Source organism: Lemur catta, chromosome 7, assembly GCF_020740605.2.
Source record: "Lemur catta isolate mLemCat1 chromosome 7, mLemCat1.pri, whole genome shotgun sequence".
NCBI classification, from domain to species: domain Eukaryota; kingdom Metazoa; phylum Chordata; class Mammalia; order Primates; family Lemuridae; genus Lemur; species Lemur catta.
The window spans coordinates 46,159,811-46,175,956 of NC_059134.1; the positions used below are offsets into that span (position 1 = coordinate 46,159,811).

The following is a 16,146-nucleotide window of genomic DNA, read 5'->3' on the forward strand; positions in this document are numbered from 1 at the left end:
ATTAAGAGGTGGGCAGAGTTAGTTGGTTCCTTCTCAGTTCCAGATCTGTCTCTTTGGCGTGTATTAATCGACAGGCTTCCCTCCTTACATGCCTGTGACCAAATTCCCTTTCTTATAAGGATACCAGTCATACTGGATTAGAACCTACTAATGAACTCATTTTAACTTAATTAATTAATTCTGTACAGACTCTATCTGCAAAAAAAAAAGGTCACATTCTGAGGTACTAGGGGTTAGAACTTCAAAGTATGAGTTGGAGTGGGACGACACACAACTTAGCCCATAGCAGTATCTGTGCTAAAATGCCCTAAGCCAGGACTTAATGTAAAGGGAGTGAATCAAAGAAAGCAGAGACAGTAGGGCATTCAGTCCAAAGGTCTCAGAGATGGCAGCTGCAACATCCAAATCCAGACCAGTAGTGACTGCAAGCATGCCCAGCATCCAGAGCCCTCGGTAGTGATAGTACCAACTGCATTGCCTAGTTCCAGTTGGTGGTGGAGGTATGCTCACTCAGTAGTTTTTCTGGCTGGTTTCTGCTGCTTGGCCTCCATTGGTGTCTGCTCATTTTCTTAGCCTAGTTCTCCAGCTTTTCTAGGATTCTGTGAGGCACCCAACGTATTAGGTTTGTCTGATTCAATTAGTCACATATGGTTTCTCATGTTTCTAACCAAGAACCCTGACAAGGAGAGAAAACATCTAGGGATGCTTCCACATGTTTGAATTAAGACTATCCCTTATGGTACAGGAGAAAGAACAGACTGTAGAGCAAGCAGATCTGGGTTGAGGTCTTGACTCCACTATTTTTCAGACACATTGGCAAGTTTCTGAAACTTTCTGAGTATCAGTTTCCTCACAAATAAATTTGAAATCATAATATATAATACCAAACATTTATTGGGCACTTATCAAATTCAAGGCATTGTTCTAGAATTGTATATTCATCATGCCATTTGCTTCTCATAACAATCCTTTATCACAACTAGTATTATTGTCAGTTTTATAGAAGAAGCAAGTGATATTGCACATCAATGACTTCCAGATGCTTGTTCTAAACCTAAGACCTACCTCTGGACTCTAAATTGATATATCCAACTGCCAATTTGACATATTTTGACTTATTAAAAAGTAAACTCTTGAGCTCTAATTCCTTCCCCCAAATAAATTTCCCCCTAAATTCTATAACTAAATGATAATATTGAATTTCTCAATCCTAAAAACTTTACTGTTGACATGTCTCATTTCTTCACCTCCCCTGCCTCTAGTTATAACCAAGCCCTGATTATTTAACCTCTTTATTAGTTTTCTATTGCTACTATAACAGAACACCCAAATTTTGCAGCTTAAAACACCACCTTTATTACCTTACAGTTCTGAAGGTCAGAAGTCTGGATACAACATGACTCAGCTGGTTCTCAGCTTACAGTCTCATAGAAGAAAATTAAGGTGTTGGCAGGGATGCATTTCCTGCTGGAGGCTCTAGGGATGCATCCTATTCCAAGTTCATTAAAAGAGTTGGTTGAGTTCAGTTCCTTGGTTTTATAGGACTGAAGTCCCAGTTCCCCTGTTGGCTGTTGGGGGCTGGTCTTTGCTCCTAGACATTGGCAGCTTCCTGCCACCCCAGACTTTCCAAGTGGCCCCTCCAACAACAGTGAAACCTGTCCTCTTGTACCTTGAATCTCTGACTCCTCCTTCCCCTGCATCTCTCTGCTTCTAGCTGGAGACAGTTCTCTGCTTTGAAGGTCTATGTGATTAAATTGGGCCCACATGGACAACTCTGTGTACTTTTCCTACCTTAAAGCCAGCTGAGTAAAAACCTTAATTGCATCTGCAAAATTCATTTTGCCATGTAATATAGTCACAGTCTTTAAAAGATTACAGCATGAACTTCTTTTGAAGAACATTATTCTGCCTACCACAACAAACTAACCCATGCATATCTCATTAGATAGAGATAGTAGCAATACCACATACTGGTTAAGAGTGTAGACTATTGGGTTCTTTTACCTATTGGCTATCATTTGGGACAAGTTACTTAGCCTGAAGTTACATGTTTCAGTTTCTTCACCTGTAAAATAGAGGCAGTAATAGTATAATACTTACCTCATAGGATTCTTGGGAAAATTAAATAAGTTACTATATTTAAAGTTTTTAGAACAATACCTGGTACATAGTTTAAGTACTATGTTTAATATTATTTATTACAATTACACATTGATACTGTGAAGGGGAAAAGCATGCTACACAAAACAGGTAGGGACCAATTTTCCAATAAGTCATCAATAAAAAGCTTTTAAATCAGAACTGAAATAGGAAGGGAGACAACTAAAAACAGGTTATGGGAAGAAGGTTGGATAGCAGCTTTGTTCTAGGTTATGGGGATGAGGTAGGATAGGAGGAAGCACCACAGGCACAAAATTCTAGATGAGCAAAGACTCGGGGAATAAAATGCTGGGCTAAGGCACTTCGCATAGGTCCCTGTGATTGCAGCCTGACGAGGTGGGGGTAGAGTGAAGCAAAAAGAGGGTAGAGAATAAAAAGGGTGTCAAATCCCACAAATCCTTATGGTCAAAGTGAGGAACTTAGCTGTCAGAACAATGGAAGTTTTGGAGAGACAGGACCTGAGTAATACATTTTAGAGGATCCCTCTGGCTGCTTTGTGGGAAGATGTTAGAAAGGGGCAAGAACAAAAGCAGATACAGGAAGTCCATGGGAACAGTCTAAATGAAAGACTAATTTTCTCTGTGGGAACAATCCAGATGAAAGGCTGGTTTGGGGCAGTGGAAATAAAGAGAATTAAACATATTTGTGATATATTTTGGAGGTTATGATAGGCTGAATAATGCCCCTCTTCTCAGATGTCCATACCTTAATCTCTGGAACTTGTGATATGTTATATTATATGCCAAAAGGGATTTTGCAGATGTAAGTAAGGTTATGGACCTTAAAATATGGAGAGCAGGCTGAATTCCCGAGGTAGGCCCAATCTAATCACACAAATCTTTAAAAGGAGAGAATTGGCTCCAGTTGGAAGCAGAAGAAGATGTCCGAGAGATGTGGCATAGAAGTGAGAGATTCCAAATGTGTGCAGGATTTGGCCTGGGTTGCTGGCTCTGGAATATAGGAGCCTATGCACTAGGAGTGAAGGGAGGCCTCCGGTGGACACCCAGTAAGAAAGTGGGGGCTTCAGTCCTACAACCACAAGTAACTAGATTCTTCCAACAATATGAATCAGCTTAGAAGTGGATTCTTCCCAGTGCCATCCAATAAGAGCCCAGCTAGCCAATACCTTGATGTTGGTCTTGTGAAACCAAGAGCAGAGAAACTGGCTGAACCAGTGTGAACTTCATAACTATACAACTGTGAGAAATAAACTGGTGGCTTTCTTTTAGGTTATTGATTTTTTTAAGCTACTAAGTTTGTGGAAATTTCTCATACAGCAATACAGGAAACTAATACAGGTACATATTAATATGAGTCTCCTTCATAGACTGTGAGCCTCCTAAGTACAGGAACTGTGTCTGTTTAGTTCACCATCCTATTTCTAGACATAGCCCAGTGCTGGCATTTGATAGATGTTCAACAAGTATTTTGTTGCAAAAATGAGACAGTGAACACTTAAATAACTTGCCTAATGTCACACAATTAGTAAGTGTTTGAACCAGGGCTTGAGCCCCTGTCAGAATACTATATATAACATGTAATTCTTCTGAACATTAAGACAGCATATATAAAGTCTCTGGCACATAGCAGACACTTAATAGCTATTACATCCTCCATTTCCCCTTAATTATCCTGACCCCAGTTCAGACTCTGCTCGTTGCACTTCTGGCTAATAGTAATGTCCTAATGGGCCTCACTGAATCTAAGCACTTTTCACTGCAATCCATTTCCTGCCACATTAATATTCTACAAACATGAACATTAAGTGAGATAATGTCTTTGAAAGCATAGGGCCAACTGTGAAGCCTATGCGTTGTTATTACTATTATCACCACCACTTCCACATTAAATCTAGACCCCTGGGCCAAACTGCCAAGGCACCGGTCTCAGGGCTACTTTTCTGTCCTCTCTGTCACATTTCTCACCTTTCCTCAGCAGATACTCGCTGTGTAAACCAACCACCTCCATTCTCATGGAGAAACATCCACCACTCACTGTTAGCTCAGGGCTTTGCTTATGCCCTTCCCGGTTCTCCTGTCTAAGTATTGCCGTGCCCTGTCTTGTCCCACCGCTTTCACAAAGCCTTCCTTAGTGATGCTAACTCCTCCTGGATCTCCTCTGAGTTCCTGTAGCACTGAAACCCTGAACCATGTTCTTTTGCATTTATTCATTTAGTCTACCCATAACCCTAAACTATGTGGCAGACATGTGCTAAGCATAAACTATGGCCCTTGTTCAATACTATTTTGGATGTCTTTTATGAGGGTGGGGTCTTGTCTGTCTAGCTGTGTATTATATTATACATTATATATCATTACAATTTACCAATATCTTATATTGTATATTATAATATAATAAATGGTATATAATGTATAATATATAATGGTGGATAATTGTTTACTCTGTTAGGCTGTTGTGGGAAATGAAGGTAATTCATGTAAAGTTCTAAAAATACTCTTTGGCATATAAGTGCTCAAGAAACATTATCCATTGTTATTTTTTTTTATTTCTACCACTATTCTGCACCTTCCACAATGTCTACTATAGTGCTGGCCATGTGGTAGGTATTTGATAAATACTCTTGGCTGAATAATTATTTAGCAGAAGATCAGAAAATTGGTTCAAAGGAGTATTGACTGCACTGTGCAAATAATTGGGGAAATGAAGACACCAACAAATTATTCCATCGTATATAGATCAAACAACATAAGGAACAGGGAAGTCATAATCTCTAGGTAATTTTGTTTTGCTTTATGAAAAACTTTATTGACTTAATATGTGCAGGTAGTAAAGCTGAAATTCCAGAAGTAGAAGGAGGTCATATCACCTCTATCCTCACACCTCACTATCCCCACTGCTCAGAGGTACCTCCTATGAAAAGTGTCTTGCCTGGTCTTCCCTAAATTTTCTATGCTCATAGTTACTTGACTTTCTAATCTTCCATTTCCTCATCTTGAAAATGCATCTAATACAACTCCTTTATAGGAATGTTCCAAAATTTATAAAGCACACAATAATTTTATTCCAGGTTAATCTTAAAACAGCATGATTTTGTAGTCGTGGAGGCTAAAGAGCAGATATTTGTCAACATACATTCAAGGTGAATCAGAGATTAATGCTCTTGAAGTTTTAAAGTCCCAAATGTACCCTTAACTAAAGATTAATATAGAGTGTGCCTTTTTCCAAACTCATTTGAATGATTGCATTGTTCAAACAGGAAGCTGTGTATAAATTAGCTTTTAAAAATATTTAAGAAAGAAAATATGTGCATTTATAATCATTCATCACAGAGTCAGCTTGCCAAATTTAAAGATGTTGTTTGGCAATCAGAAAAGCTGATGAACAAATTGAAAAAAAATAATTACAGAAAAAGTCAATGAACAAGCAATTACTGGAGAATGGATTACAAAAAAGTAGATTAGGAAGTATAGCATGGAGGCCACACCTATGTGCACAGGATAGGCCTGTGAAGTGTCATTGTCAGGTACTTGCCCTCTGACCAAGAACAACCTAGTTATCTTCTCCAGCATTCTCATTCACTGGCAACACACAGCAGGCAGAGAACACCCCTTCCCACCTTTGCTTTCCTAACATAATTGTATATGTTTTATGGCAGCAAGAAAGGATGCAAACCCACCGTCTGTAGCATAGTTGGGAGAAAATCTTACATCTTAAACATTTTTAACTGCCAACCATAGCTGCGTAGGGATTTAGAAATGGATATTTGACTTAAAATATCTCAATGGAACTAGATCAGATACCTAATAAATATAACAAAGTTGTTAATGATAAATGAACAAGGCATAATGAATAGTCTAAGCAAAAAGATAAAAATTTTAAGAACCCTAGGCATGACTTAAACAGTTTTCAGAGTTGTTTGGGGACTTGGCATCAAATCAAATATTTCTGTTTTTATAACATTGAAGTCATTGGTTTTTAAATATTTTAATAAATGTTTTATTTTGTAATAACTTTATTTACAAAAATGTTGCAAAGATAGCACACAGAGTTCCCATATGTATTTCACCCACTTTCCCCTAATGCTAATGTTACATTACCATGTACATATGTCAAACCTAAGAAACCAGCATTGGTAAATTACTATTAGCTAAACTCCAGGCTGTATTTGAATTTCACCAGTTTTTCTACTGATCTCCTTTTTTTGTTCCAAGATCCAATTCAGGATATTATATTGCATTTAGAAGCTGTCAGGTTTTAATCTTATCTTTTTCCCTCTAGAAATCTGTTAATAACTCTAACAGATAACTTATTTCTCCATTTTGTACGGTGCAGTTTATGGCAGCACGTTGTCACAATTTCTCTTTGACAGGAGATAAATTCAGTCTGCCAATAGGTTTTGTCTGACATTCTCTGAAGTTCTCCAAATAATACTTGTTTCCAGGTGAACTGATTATTTTGGTACTGGAAAGACAGACCAACACTGTCAAGAAATATTCTGAGACAGGTCAGTAACATAGATTTAGAAAAGAGACTTTTTATTTCTGGGTTTAAACTATAGCTTCTCACTTAGAATATTGATATTCTTCCTAAATCAACACTATTGGTGAAAATTAATATATTTTCAGTCTAGGGTCAGTAAAAGAAATAAAAAGCCAGACTACATTTTTGTTATTATTATTATAGTTATGTGTTATGGTATTTCCTTAGGGGTAAATAACATTTGAAACAAATCCGATCAATCATGTCATTCTCAATTAGATTCCTATTTCTCAGAATACTCCTTTAAAACTTTCTGCTAAAGAGCTCCTAATGAGAGAGAATCAAACCCAGATTTTTGAGATTCAGGAGCTTGTCATAAGAGCCTGCCAAAAGCAAAAAAGTAAAAAATAAATAAAAAGTCTTTGAAGTCATTTTCAGCTAAAACTTAAAAATTCGTAAGTTTTGCATTCCACTCTATGATATATGTGCATTTGTTTTCATATGAAATTAATGTTTTAAATTACTTATTAACCAGTTAAGACCGATGAGTCCTGTTTATTCTGTGCCTTCATAAACCTCCTTTCACACTGCTGCTCAAAGGGGTGTGACTATCCCTGTTTGACAACCAGGGGCCTTCTGAGGGAGGTCCATGCTAGCAAGGTGCTCCTTATTGTCACCTCGATTAGCCTCTTCAACCAAATCCCTTTCCACAAATACCATAATACCCAAGCAGGAAAAAAATGTCAGGCTCAATCCAGGCTTCAAGTCCTCATGGTTCTATACTAGTAAATACATGGTTTCTTCTGTCTGCAATGTCCCCCCCTTTTTCTTCACTGAACCAACTCCTGCATATGGTGAAGAGGTTAATAATACGGGCCATGGAGTAAGGGAGACTGGTCATCTGGGCCTGTCCTAGACCAACACCTCTGATACTCTTAACCAGGTGGCCATGGTATTTAAAGTTCTAGCACTGCTATATATTAGCCAAACGATCTTGAGCAAAAACCTTACTAAGCCTTAGTTTCCAACTCTGTACAAGTGGCACTTATAATAGCTATATTTCAAATTTTTATGAGAATTAAATGCTATGATGCATATAAAGCAGTTAGCTAACTGACTGACCAGTAGTAAGAGCACAAATATTTTATTCCTATACGTTAAGACTCAGTTCAAAGGTGACTTCCTTCCTTTCCTATGGAAAGTTAATGATTTTCTTTTTTGGATTTATTTGCATTTTTGTTAAAAAATCATTCAAAAAGTAATGTCATGGGGAAATTACAATATGCTTTTAAGTAATAAGAGATTATAAGAGGGAGCAGAGCAAGATGGCCAAACAGAAACCTCCAGCGATCGTCCCTCCACACGAACACCAAATTCAACAACTATCCACCTACGGAAGTAACTTCAGAAGAACCAACAATCAGGTAAGCAATCACAGTACCTGTTTTTAACATTATATTAAGGAAAGAGGCACTGAGGAGGGCAGGAAAGACAGTTTTGCATTGTCTATGCCACCCCACCCCCTGCCCCCAGCAGTGCTGTGCCAGCATGCCAAGTGGAGAGAGGATCTGTGTGCCCGGGGTGGGGCAGGGGGGAGTGAAGTAATTATGGGACTTTGCCATAGAACTCAGGGCTGCCCTGGCACAGGGCAACACAGCAGATGGCAGAATTCTGCCAGTGCCCACGCAGGGAGCATTTAGACCAGCCCGGCCAGAGGGAAATCCTCGGCCCCCAAACCCAAGTTTGAGCTAGTCACCTACCAGCTGACAAAAAGTGCCCTGGGCCTGGAATAAATGTGTAAGGCAGTCAGGCCACCAAGGGGGCAGTCCTTGGACAATTCCTGCAGCTTTGTTGGCTCAGAGCCAGTGGACTTGCAACATGCATTCTTTTTAAAGTTTAAAATTAATCAGTTTTCTTCTTGACCTCCTAAGCAATACAAGATCTTATAGACCCCTTAATTCCATTCACAAATTTTCCCAATTTATATATTATTATCATGTATTTTACCTTTATTTTTTGAATCCCCAATATTCTGTCATGTCATGTAGTTGGCACTTGTTTAGATTTAGTTACAAATTCACTACTTGGTTTGCTTTTAATTGCTTCTTACGATTACATCTGAGAGGAATTTTCACCTGCCTTAAATACACCCTTAAGAATATTTTTGTTTAAGGCTATTGCTGGTAAGCTCTTTATGTTTTTGTTTGTCTTAAAATGCCTTCATTCCACTCCTGTTTTTCGGAGATACTTCTAATAGGTATACAATTCAAGGCTAACAGTTATTTTCTCTCAATACATTGAACATATCATTTTAACTTCATTGTTGCTCCTGTGAAATCAGCTCCCCTTGTATCACTACTTTGAAAGGAATTTTTCATTTCTGATTGCCTGATTTTAAGATGTTCTCTTTTTCTTTACTGTCCTGTGGTTTCACTATAATGTTCTAGGCTCTCTTACTTTATTTTGCTTGTGATTTACTAGTCTTAAAAATGTAGATTGTTATTTTATTTGTACTCAAAAATTCTTGGTCCAAATTCATTCCAGTATTCCTTCTGTTCCTCCCTTTTCTCTTCTTGGAAATTTGATGACATGTACGTTAGGTTTTCTCACTTCTGTTTCTCTTTGCTTTTATTTTATAGACTCCATCTCATCTCTTCATGCTGGTTCCAGATAATTTCTTCAGACCCGTATTCTACTTTACTAATTTCCTATTCTTCTTTTCCTAATATGCTGCTAAACCCATCTATGCTATTTAAACTATTTCTTTCCAGTCTGGTCATTGATTCCAATTCCTTATTCACTACGCATATTTTCAAGCTTGTCTTTTATTTATTTAAGCATATGTTTATTTTATAATCTGTATCTGATTTTATTATCTGTTCATTTTATAAAATTGTGTTTGCTACTTTCTAATGCTGGCTCTTATCCATGGTACCATCTTTCTTTGTGGATTTGGTTTGTTTTCATGAGGTTATTTTTCTTAGAGTTTCTCAGAGTAATTTGTGGGAATTATTTGAGACCTGGGATAAAGGTAAGTACTATAGAGTCAGACTTTCTGTTGCTTTTGCCAAGTGCTGCCAATACTGGACCACTCTAATTTAAATGTGTGGCTGAGTTTCTCTTGAACCAGGTAGTGAAATTATAGACTGAAAATGTGGGTAAGTAGTATGTTATGGTTCTCAATTCTCACAGTATCATTTTTCATTTGAGACTTATTTCATTATTATTAAAAGACAATTGATCTTTCAGTACACTAAAAAAGATTTCATTGGTTTTGTTTGGGCTCTAAATCATCCTTATGCTGAAGAGGTCCGTATCTTCTTGAGGACCTAACTTTGGCTCCCTGCTTCTGGCTGGCATTGGACTCTTTCCTGTCCCTTTTACTCCAGGAGTCCACGAAAACCTAAATTCAAGTTCATGTACTATGGTAATTTGTTCTTAGAGTGAATGACAGTTGCAGAGCACTGCTTACTTAGTTCTTTGAATTGCCATTCTTTATCAGTGAGAATTTCCTACTGTCCTGGGAGTTTATTAATACTTTAAGTTTATTTTAGGTATCTTATCCATAATTTTTAGGATATTTCAGCAGGAGGGCTGATCCAGGAAATTGGCCTCCTGTATTACTAATAAGAGTAGTCCTGCTGCTGCCCCTAACACAGTATCTATTAATTATAATGTGTTAAATATATTTGCTATGGGTTTTTTCTTCTCTACTAGGCTTGGAGTTTCTCAAAGACAGATGACTCTTTTTCATTTCAATGCCTAGCTTATAATAGGGATTTTCTTTCTCTCTCCCTCTCTCTCTCTCTCTCGCTGTCTCATATATATATGTGAAAAAGAGAATAGATGAATATTAGTAGATTCTATATCAAACCACATTTTCTTGTCCTTTACTGATTACTTATAAAGCACATTGCTAGACTTATAATTAGGACAAGATAAAAAGACCCTAATTGATAATGTGATTAACTGATGATCGAAAGTTTAGATATTTTGAGTGTTTGTGATCCTTTTTTGTGGCATGACCTGCAGGGAAAATTTATTATTCATGTAATTATCAAATTCAGTGTATTATATCACTAAAATCCTTAGTAAATACAAACCCGTTTCCCTCAGAGCAAAAGAACAAAAGCAAAACAAAAAATCCTGTTATATAACATTGACTTTTCATTGCCTCGCTTTTAGTGGCCTGTTGCTATGGAAATCTCCCCATACTATCTGCAGACATGAATCGTATATTGGTAGCAGTACATCTGCAGTGTCCCATATGGAAAATCTACTGCAGTCAACAGAGGCAAGCGAAAAACTCTCCCCACAGATGGATTCAGCACTGCAAAGGTTGAGGAAACTGTTTAATAATTTACATTGACTGTTTCATGGCAATTTAATGATGAGCTGGACTCAGAATGCTACTAGATTATAGTAACATTTTTTTCCTTTAGTTCTTGGAAAACATCACAATGTTTCATAATCATTGTTTAACATATGAAAATTGAATGGATGGATGAATGGTAGATCCTGATTTAGGAAGCTAATTCTTGATGTGTCTGGAGTTATAATTGATATGCACAGATGATGGCTGTAATTTGTACACCACACATGCATGGTAGACCTTTATGTGAGTGTTTTACATACGTTATTTGATTTTATTTTCTAACATTCCTACAGAGATAGATGTTATTAGCCCCATTTGACCTATATGGACAATAAAGTTAAAAGATACTAAAATGTCTGTCACTTATAGTTAGTAAATGTGTTGAAAGATTTTCATGCAATTCTATCTAATCTTGATATTTGTTCTTTTGCCAGTATTAACAATTTCTCTTTGATAAGTGTATACATAGATCTAAGGTCAACACTATGCTCTAAAATCAGACTGCCTAGATCCAAATGCCTCAGCTCTGTCTTTTACTATCTTTGTGACTTCAATATATTAACCGTTTTTCTATTGTTTTCTCATCTCTAAATGGAGGTAATAAAAGTACTTACCTGGGAAAATTCTTGAGAGAATTAAATGACCTAATGCACAGGGCCATGTAAGTTCCAAGTAAATCTCAATAGTGTTATTTACTATCACTGTGTTCATTCATTTATTTTTAAATATGGCATAGTTTTGAATATATAAAAAATTATGAATAATTTTTTTCCTTTTCTTTTTGGGCAGCTTGTTTACTAGGGCAGTAGTTTCAAACTGTGGTTCCAAGATTAGCAGCAGAATCACAAGCTAGGAACTTCTTAGAAAAGCAATTTATCAAGCCTTATCCCAGATCTGCTGAATAAGAAACTCTGGAAATGGGGCCCAAGTCATCTGTTTTAACAGGACCTACCTCCAGGTGATTCTGAAATCTGAGAAACATTAGCCTGGGAGAAAAAAATAATGTATCTTTTCTAGTTTTATACAAGGCCAATTCTGCCCCAAGGATGTTTTTACAACCAATCCTGGGATGCTGTGGTTTTTTCCTAGAATCAATTCCCACGGCTTCAAATGGTTGCCGCAATCACTTTGTTCCTTTGAGCCTATCTAATCACTAAGATTCTTGATTAATAGTTAATCATTTTGCCTTGACTGCATTTGAGATGATCAATTATTTTATAATGATTTCCTCTTGTGTGGAATGAGATGTAACACTGTGATTATCACAGCTGTTAGAAGACACTACTGGAATTTCTCCAGAGTTGAAGCAGACAGAACATTTGAGGTACCCCTAAAAGCTGACTAGTCTATTTCTCCATTAAAAAATTAACATTTAATTAAGGTTTTCTGACTGGAGAATAATTGAATCTACTTTTTAAGGCCTTCTCTATCCTAAGTTTCATGTTTTTATTTAAGGTTCATAAGTAGAAACTAATACATTGGTAAACTTTCAGATTAAACCTGCTTTAATTCAGGAACAAAGCTCAGAAGAATGTATTTTAAATTGTTTCAAAAGAAGAAATTCAGTTAAAATCATTTTGAGCAATATTTTTAACAAATGATATTGCTTATATGATTTAAATGAGTTTCAACCTCCCTACATATCTTTTCTTAATCCATAATACTATGGGATTATTTCAATTGATCTCTTAGGTTTCTTCTAACTGTAAGAAAAGAGTGGTGCAATAAATGCATTGAAAAGTGTCATTTACATTGAGTAATGTTTAAGTCCTTAAGGAATCTTTCTGGAGTGACCCAGTTCTAACTAGGTAAAAATTTTAAGCAAGGTCTTTTGAGATTTCCACAAAAACTTTATAACAGTTTCTGGAACTGCTGGCATCCAGTAGTTATTAATATGTAGAAGCTCTTGATTTGAGCAGTTGAAAAATCCTAATTAGGTTGAGGGTGTTAATCTATCTGCCTCAATATCTTCATATGATTTATAAGTATATAATATTGCCTACCTCATGAAGTTTGTCTAAGGATTGCATAAGGTTGTAAAGGATAATAAACCTAATGCTTGACCCCCTATAGAGCGAGCTCCACACAAATGCTGTTATTGTTCTAGCACAGTGGTTTCCAAACTTTACTATGTATTAGAATCATCTTGGAGGGTACTTGTCAAAAATAAGTGTTTTAAGGTCCCATCCAAGAGATAATATAGGTCTCCCAAATCTGCATGTTTAACAAGCTCCCAGGTGTTTAGAATATAGCATATTCTGAGTATCATTTGGGGTTCTTTAGAAAGACAGAACCCATAAAAGCAATCTCTCTCTCTCTCCCCATCTCTTTCCCCCCTTCTGTCTCCCTCACTCCACTCTCTCCATATAGATACATATATATTTATTTTCTGGGTCAGGGCAAATGAATTAGGGCTCTTTGTAGCTTTTTTCCTCTACTTTTCCTACTTTGTTTACCTGCCTCCTGAAAAGGGAGGAAGACAGTCTTAACCTTGAACATGCCAAGTTGATTTCACTCCAGGACTGACAGTTCTCCACCAATATACTAACATCCTGCACTCCCTTAATGTCTGAACAGAATATGAAAAGAGCTAGGAATCTTCTTCCACTTCATCTTCTTCCAAAATTTATCACTTGAAATAAATACCTGTGAGGTGTCCCAAATGATTATTTCTGCTGTCCTTTTCATGAAATACCATCTACATTCTCTTAGAATAAAGGTATCTCACAGAGACACAATTCATTTTATTCACTCTATCTCCTCATTGCTATATGCTACTAGTGTGAGGTGGAAAAAGAATTGTTTGGCTGTAGGTCTTAAGAAGCATTGGAGGCCGGCGCAGTGGCTCACGCCTGTAATCCTAGCACTCTGGGAGGCCGAGGCAGGTGGATTGCTCGAGGTCAGGAGTTCGAGACCAGCCTGAGCGAGACCCCGTCTCTACTAAAAATAGAAAGAAATTATCTGGACAACTAAAATATATATAGAAAAAAAAGTTAGCCGGGCATGGTAGTACATGCCTGCAGTCCCAGCTACACGGGAGGCTGAGGCAGTAGGATCGCTTAAGCCCAGGAGTTTGAGGTTGCTGGTGAGCTAGGCTGATGCCACAGCACTCATTCTAGCCCGGGCAACAAAGCGAGACTCTGTCCCAAAAAAAAAAAAAAAAAAAAAAAGAAGCATTGGAGTTTTCTCTTTTATTTCTTGCTATAAAATGTCATTGTTCATTTTGAAAGAATTTCTTTGGAATGCTGCCTTTCAATTTGTTTCTCACCCATGAAACAAAAATGGAGAATCAGTGTTATGGTTCCCATCTTCAGTGGGCAATTTAAAATCCATAATTGGCTATATTTCTCTAATTTGTAAAGGATTAATTCACTGCTGACCTAAATTCCTTCACAGTGGCAAAATGAGAATTGTTTCCAAGCAACCAGAAATTATGAACATGAGGATTCAATCTTTTGGCATCTTGCAGGAAAAACAAGTCTATTCTGCTGATTAGTTGAATGGAAGATGCATGATGAGAAGCCTAGGACCTCTGCAACACCAACAAAACTACTTAAGAGTCAAGCATAGAGCCTGTGCCTGTACAGTAAGGACTATGCTTTTCTTGGTTGGGAGAACTCTGCAAAGAGCCCCCACCAGGCTTGGGAAGGAGCAGACAGAATAGTAGTTTCCCCATGTTGTGCCCTATAACGGGGGCTGAGCATGACTTCTCCCCTGTGTGGGATCTGAAACACCAGAGGAATGATCTGGGAAGTCTTATGTGACTGCCTAAGCAGGTTCTAGGTGTGGGGGGAGAACCTTGGCTGACCAGCAGCTCCAGCCCACCTATGTGGTCCCTGGGCTGCTGAGACAAATCCCTGCTTGTGTGACTGGGCGTCAACAGACTCCATGTTGGCAGAGCAGCCCTCCATACATGCAGCTCTGCTCCTGTAATCTGTAGAGCCAGCTCTGAAGCTTTCACTGTGCCTAAACCTGAGGTTCTGCCCCTGTAGCTCCAGGGCCCCACCAGTCCTACAACCCCATTCCTGAGCTTCCAGAGTTGAGCCTAGGCCCCAAGACACTGCTGCTGAGCCAGAAGAACCTCCTCAAGGGCCAGTTCATCACCTGGGACCCCACAACACTAAGACATTACTAAGGGACCTGGATCGTGCAAATGCCCACACCCTGGTCATCCAGGTCATCCACAACCATGGTCTAAATTGACTCACCCACCTGCCATTGTCAGGTCCCCTGGGTGACCCCAGTCAGAGCAATCTCCCACAACAACAGCCATGGTAGAGAGGGTCACATAGAGTCAAGATGTTGGCATTAAGTTCCAAAATAAGGTCTTAAAACTCATTGAGGAAGCAACAACTTTGAAAGCAAAAACTTTGGAAGCAAAGGCTGGGATGTTTGAGAGACACAGAACTTTTCTGAGTTCAAACTCAAAGCTAAAAGTTAAAACTAAAAATAATAAAATTGAGAAAAACCATGAAGATTATAAGAACAGTATCCTTTACATGGAATGAAGAGATAAAATCATTTCTTTATTGGAAGAACATTATTTTATGTGAACAAAAAATGAAGCAATATAGTAAATGACTTATAAATTATGGAAAAAAGAGTTCACTGCCTTCAACTTCTAACTGTAGACCAGATCCTAGCAAAAGGAAATGATAGAATTTGAAGATAAGTTTTGGAGGGCACCTTAAGAGAGGATTTTCTTGCCTTACTTCCCAGGATGAAAGCCCTATAGAGAAGCCATCTTTCTGGTGGGCTTCAGCACAATAAAGCAGAAAAGTCTGTATAGGGTACCTAGGCAGGTAGGTCAAAGAGCATCAGCAAAATTTAAATCCCCACAGGGTTGTGTAAAATGTTTGTTTCCTATGTCCCAAAAGAGAAGCACAAGGGCTGAAATTACAATAGGATGACTGGAGAATGTGGGCCTGTTGACAAGTGACCATGGCGAAAGCAGGGTTTCCTCAGCAGATGGATTCTTTCTTTAGACCCTTCAGCTCTGCTAATACCTTCATTTCAAACTTAAAACATGACAGAATAAATTTCTGTTGTTTTAAAAAAACTGCTTTTGTTTTGTTTTGTTTTGTTTTGTTTCCGCAGAGACCCCCCGCCCACTCCACACACTCTCCCCAAAAAACTGTTTTTGATAATTTGTCATGCATCCCTAGGAAACT

General features: G+C 37.8%; 1 long non-coding RNA gene across 1 annotated transcript in view; it reads left to right on the plus strand.

Moving 5' to 3' along the window:
- Positions 1–10,675: 10,675 nt before the first annotated feature.
- LOC123642242 overlaps positions 10,676–16,146 on the plus strand; it is a 58,249-nt gene continuing 52,778 nt past the window's right edge. The window contains exon 1 of the long non-coding RNA XR_006736410.1: positions 10,676–10,938. This is a non-coding gene — a long non-coding RNA (uncharacterized LOC123642242). The remainder of the gene's footprint in view (positions 10,939–16,146) is intronic.